The 6,000-nt window shown below is 45.6% G+C and overlaps 1 long non-coding RNA gene across 1 annotated transcript in view; it reads left to right on the top strand.

The window, feature by feature from the left end:
- Nucleotides 1-5,675: 5,675 nt before the first annotated feature.
- The window catches only part of LOC137541510 (uncharacterized), a 69,149-nt gene continuing 68,824 nt past the window's right edge, over nt 5,676-6,000 (top strand). The window contains exon 1 of the long non-coding RNA XR_011025184.1: nt 5,676-5,862. This is a non-coding gene — a long non-coding RNA (uncharacterized lncRNA). The remainder of the gene's footprint in view (nt 5,863-6,000) is intronic.

The raw sequence follows: 6,000 nt of genomic DNA, 5'->3' as shown, positions 1-6,000 counted from the left end.
AGCTCGGCGTCACAGTGATGGAACCACTCCCACCAGTCGCACGGACCAGATGGGAAACTGAGCGTCGAGTAGGCGGTGCTACAACGTCACATGGACGTTGTCAGGGGAACAGTGAAGACGCCACGGAGAGAGCCCCGTGCGTCTATCAAACCAGTGGATGACGTCACTGTGGTCCTGGCCAATCAGGTGGCTCCATGGTCCACCAATTGGCCGGCACGCTGTTACACCACATGGCTACGTGTAGACCAGCTTACACGTTGCCATAGCGATGTACACGCCGGGGCAGAGATGCGGATGTAGAGAGGAACACACAGAGCATAAACAGCCCAGAATAGCCACCGCGCAGCAGCAGTCACCGGGTCTCATCCAAACACAGCACATCACTTGATCTCTATAGTCCAGATTAGGAATAAAAATCAAACCACAGACATTAAGGGGAAGAATGCCCAGAAAAAATAAAAGAAAAAAGATAAAAAAGGATATGGTCTTAAGATGAGATCAGTTGTAAAAAAATCTATTGTTGCAAAAAATTACAAGGAATCACAAAAGGGGCAATAGATCGTATTCACGATTCATGCCCCGTGGTTCCAAAGTGTCAAGAACACGTATCCAGTGAGCCTCGCGGCGTAACAGTAGCCTGTGTCTATCGCCAGCCCGTTTTAAAGGAGGCACGCTGTCAATAATTTGACAGCGTAACTGACTAACAGAATGGTTAACTTGGGCGAAGTGACAGGCCACTGGTTGCTCCACCAGGCGTTCCCGGATAGCATGTTTATGAGCAGACAGTCTAATCTTGAATTTTTGAGTAGTCTCCCCCACATAGAGAAGGCCACAAGGGCACTTCAATATGTATATCACATATTGGGAATCACAGTTATAGATACTCCTAATCTCAAACTTGGTACCCAATCTAGGATGAGTGAAAAAGTTGCTCCTGATAACTGAGTTGCAGTGCACACAATTAAGGCACGGATACATGCCTCTCCTAGAGCCCCCACATTTTTTGTCAGAAGGTTTAATTTCAGCGTGTACAAGTTTATCCCTGAGTGTAGGGGCCCTTTTGTAAGAGAATAAAGGCGGATTCTGGAACTCAGGGACAGCGGGGAGCGACTGCGAAAGAGCACCCCAATGTTGCTTAATAATTCTCCCAACTCTTCCGGCTGCACATAAAATAAACTGGTATGTTTGCATATCACAATACCCATCCGCCGACACCGGTCACCTCACACATGCCCAGGCCGCGTCTGGTTCAGTATTCAGTTTGTGTGCGTCCTCCAAGCTCCGCCCTACGCATTTCGTCAGGATTGTGACTCAGTCAGGAGGACGCACGCAAACTGAATACTGAACCAGACGCGGCCTGGGGATGTGAGAGGTGACCGGTGTCGGCGGACGGGTGTTGTGATATGTAAACATACCAGTGTATTTTATGTGCAGCCGGAATGAAATGTTTGATGTGTAATTATTGAAAGAAGCCATCCGGTGAGCGGCGATTGAGGGGGGGGGGGTGATCCCCTGCCTTTTGGTGATAGCTATTACCCTCACGCAATGTGTGTTGGCAGTAGGGTGTACTGTATTGAGGCAATACTCACTATGAGGAGACCCGCTTGTCTGTGTTTTTATTTTTAAGGTATCACAATCTTAATTGGGCATGTGTGGACCATTGGCGCCACTAATTGATTGGATTTGCTCTCTACATTGCTTCCTGTTACTCTCTACATTGCTTCCTGCTGCGCTTTACTCTGCATCAGAGAGGGAGCATGGAGGGCGGCCCGGGAGAGGAAGGGAGAGAGAGGTCGGGCCACTCTCCCCACAGCTGCAGCTCCCCCTCCATCACTGCGCCCCTCTCAGGGTGGCCACACGGCCCTACAAAACGGGCCTGATCCTGACTCTATGGAAGGAGTTAATAAGCCTGAGGTAGAGAATATAACCTTGTGAGCCAATCATAACCATAAAGAAAAAGTAATATTAATAAGCAGAGATAAGATGGAACTGTGCCCCATTGTAGAATGGAATCTCCACTTTCACACATATCATACTTGATCAGATATCAGATACTTGACTCAGATGCTTCCAGCTAGTTGTTATGCCTGGTACATACACACCATGCAATTTCCCATCTGATAGACGGGTCCAAACGATGATTTCTGACAGGTCCAATCTGATCTGATTTCTGATCATGTTTCTGATGCATTTTTTGTAGAAGTTTTTGGAAAGTTTAATTGGAAAAACGATCTGAAATCAGATCTAATCTGTTGGAAATTATCAATTCGATCCGTCCATCTGAAGGAAATTGCATGGTGTGACCCAGGCATAACACCTATAGGATGTAGTCTTCCCAGTGAGTAAATCCTGGTACACACTTTCAATTATGATTGGCCAATCACTAACTAACCTTACCAAAATGCACTATGGGAGCCAACAGATATTGGATTTAATGAGCAGATTGTGCAGGTAAACAATCACACTACATATAGCTAGGTTCACACTTGGTCCGTTAACATATCTGTGGCTCTGTTTTTCAGGCCGGATCAAAACTGGAGCTACGGATACCAGTGTTAAAGATGGCAGTTCTCTTCACCCATAAAAAAAAAACGGATCTGTCTGCGTTCAGGGGGACCCGTTTTTAAAACCTGAACGGACGGTCCGTATTTGCAACATTTTCAAGGACCCCAACTAGCTGGAGGGAGAGCGGGGACGGGGGACCCAGGTGAGGGGGGAATGACCCCCCTCCCCACTGACGTTTCCATGGACTGGAAACGTCACCTGTGGCTTTACCCTAGCCTCTGTTTTGTTTAGAGAAAAAAATAAAAAAGGACCCTTTTAAAACGGATTTGATCCTGAACTGACAAGTGTGGACCTAGCCATAGGTGGTAATTGGTAAGTTATTGGCCAATCATAATTGAAAGTGTGTACCAGGCTACTAAACATGTCAAACGTTCCATCGTTCTGCCATGATTGGCCTGCTTGGTGTTAGTAGTTTTCAGATCATCAAATCATTATATTTGTGATCTGTTTATATAACTTTCTATTTGGCTACTAATTACCATAATTTCTGTGAACAGATCACAAATATGATTTGATGATCTGAAAACTACTAACACCAAACTGGCCAATCAGGAATCCACAGTTATGGTTACTAATGCACTTAAGGGGCCCATACAGTGGTTGATTTCAGCGATCGATCGATCAGAAATCGATTCTATCAAATTCCCCATTCGATCGATTTGCGGCCAAGTTCGATCGATTTGATCTATCTGACAGGATCGACCTAAATTTTCCATCCTGTCAGATAGATCAAATCGATCGAAAATTGGCCGCAAATCGATCGAATGGGGAATTTGATAGAATCAATTTCTGATCGATGACCCATAGAGTTGCATTGGCTCTAATGGTCCAATAATGAGTGAGTTTACTATCTATGGGAATTCGGGGGATGGGGTAGTAAACAACATGTATACCAAGAGGTGATGTGTTTTTAGGTTTGCTAGTGAGGAGCACAACTTGGCCAGAGGCTGATGTGGGAGTGGCGTAAGTTGTAGTGTGTATACCTTGCATTGGATTTAATGGTTCAATAATGCATTTAGATTGATTTTCAATAGATTTCAGGAAATCTGTTCCTATTGTGTGGCACATCAGATAGATTCCTGTCAGATTGGACTTGACAGGCATCTGCCATAAATCTATCTGATGGTCAAATCTGCTGCAAATCTATAAGTGTATGGCAACCTTTACACTCAGCTCATACTTAGTGCTTAAAACTGACTGAGGCTGGGTGCACACATAACAGAGTGTGAAAGGTTGCGTTTTCTGTCATGTGTGGGGTTTTTTGTGTGTGTTTTTAGTACGTTTGCGGTTTTTCCTTGCAGATGCGTTTTTCAAGCGTTTGTGTGCATTTTTATGCATTTGTGTTTGGTATATACAAAACCCATATGTGTTTTGTATGCGCTTTTCAATTGCGTTTTATGCTAATCCCTAGGAAGACAACAGGAAGCGGAAATACATAAGAAAACAATTTTTTAAAATAAAAACGCATATAAAAGCGCATGTAAAATGCAAACATAAAACATAAAAAATGCATACCATTGCGTTCCCATTGACTTTCATTATGTGTGTTTTTTAATATTATGCAACAAAACCTGAATTTTAAAAACGCATGTTTGAAAACGCATATGCGTTTTTATATGCATTTTTCCTGCGGCCCATTGACTTCCGTTCTGCAACGTTAGCGTTTCTGCTAAGTGTGCACCTAGCCTGTATGTTCTCTATTCCATATACTTATTCTTCCTACATGCATCCTCTATGTATAACCAGCTGAGTACTGTGAGGTCATCAGGTAATCCTAGCATTCTCTATACCCAGCCGAGTTTATTGTGAGGTCATCAGGTAATCCCAGCATCCTCTATACCCAGCCGAGTATTGTGAGGTCATCAGGTAATCCCAGCATCCTCTATACCCAGCTGAGTATTGTGAGGTCATCAGGTAATCCCAGCATCCTCTATACCCACCTGAGTATTGTGAGGCCATCACGTAATCCCAGCATCCTCTATACCCAGCTGAGTATTGTGAGGTCATCAGGTAATCCTAGCATCCTCTATACCCAGCTGAGTATTGTGAGGTCATCAGGTAATCCAAGCATCCTCTATCTGTACCCAGCTGAGTATTGTGAGGTCATCAGGTGGGAAAAAACAGCTATAACTGATCAGTCAAGTTTTCATCTGGAAAGACAATTTACAGCATGTCAGGACTGTTTGCATGTAAATGATAATGTATTCTGTACTAGGGATTTGATTATATTTTCTTTTCATAATTCACGCTGATGTAATGCTTCCTGAGTGAGGTTTGTTGACTTTTTTGTATATATGGACTTTGCTTACCTTTTCAATAAAACGTTTAAACAAAAAATACACACACACACATATATACATATATATATATATATATATATATATAGCCATCATTTCTTATGTCATTTGGTATATCTGCTTACATCGCTTTTTCTCTGGCTGCTATATATATATATAACGCTTTCATTAATATATTTGCTGTATTAAAATCCTTATGTGACTCTATGATTGATGTTTAAATAATAAAAAGAATAATTACTAAAACATTCCTTCCTTCCGTTGCAGCATCGGAGCTGCGATCAGCGGCAGAGGTGCCCCTCGGCTCGGCGGTCTCTAGGCGAATGCCTCGCTCCCGCAGCGGAGCTTTATACAGCCACAGAGCGGACCACGTTGAGAACACACACAGCCACCGCGTGCCGCTGCGCCACATTTGTGTTTCTTCTCCCGCCTCTTCGCGGGGTTTTCAGGCGATCGGTGACCCCCAAACCCGGGACCACCCGCATGTCTCCATCTCCGGACTCCGCCCCGAAGACCCGAACAGGAATCCCGGAGGAATGCCGCCGCTTTCATGTGGAAATCATACGATCCATGGGCGCCCCCTGGCGGTCACAGCGCCAGCGGTGTGAAGACGGCTGTTCGGGGGCAGATTGCGGGGGTGAGAGGGGGCAGAGAGGAGAGATCGCTGCTGGGGGTGGAGGAGGGCTCTCTGATAGACAGGTGTAATGCTATTTGGGGCCTCCAGGGGGCGGTGATGGGGAGTTATGAGCAGTTTAGTGTGATTGGAGAAGCACAAAGCCTGTCACGTGACCCCGGAGCTGTCGGCACTGGAAGCACAGATGCGGCTCCGTCACGTGCAGAGGGGAGGGGCTCTGGCACATCCCCCCCGACCCCCACATGCCTTTTTTTACATACAACAAAGGTGGCTGCAAGAAGCCACGCCCCCCGCCGCGAGAAGCTCCGCCCCCCTATCCAGGACACTTTGGAGAGGCAGGCAGCCCTGACAGGAATTTGGGATCAGGTGAGAATGTGCATCCCCCATTGCAGCACCCTCACTGAGCTCCACCCCCTTCCAACTAACTTCTCCTTTATCCACACACCGACACTGACCCCTCCCCCCACCTGCACCCACAGTACTTTCTCCCTCAAGAACCCCCCC

This window comes from Hyperolius riggenbachi, chromosome 12 (genome assembly GCF_040937935.1).
Source record: "Hyperolius riggenbachi isolate aHypRig1 chromosome 12, aHypRig1.pri, whole genome shotgun sequence".
NCBI classification, from domain to species: Eukaryota; Metazoa; Chordata; class Amphibia; order Anura; family Hyperoliidae; genus Hyperolius; species Hyperolius riggenbachi.
The sequence above is the reverse complement of the archived record's forward strand: the minus strand, read 5'-3'. Positions and strand labels throughout refer to the sequence as shown.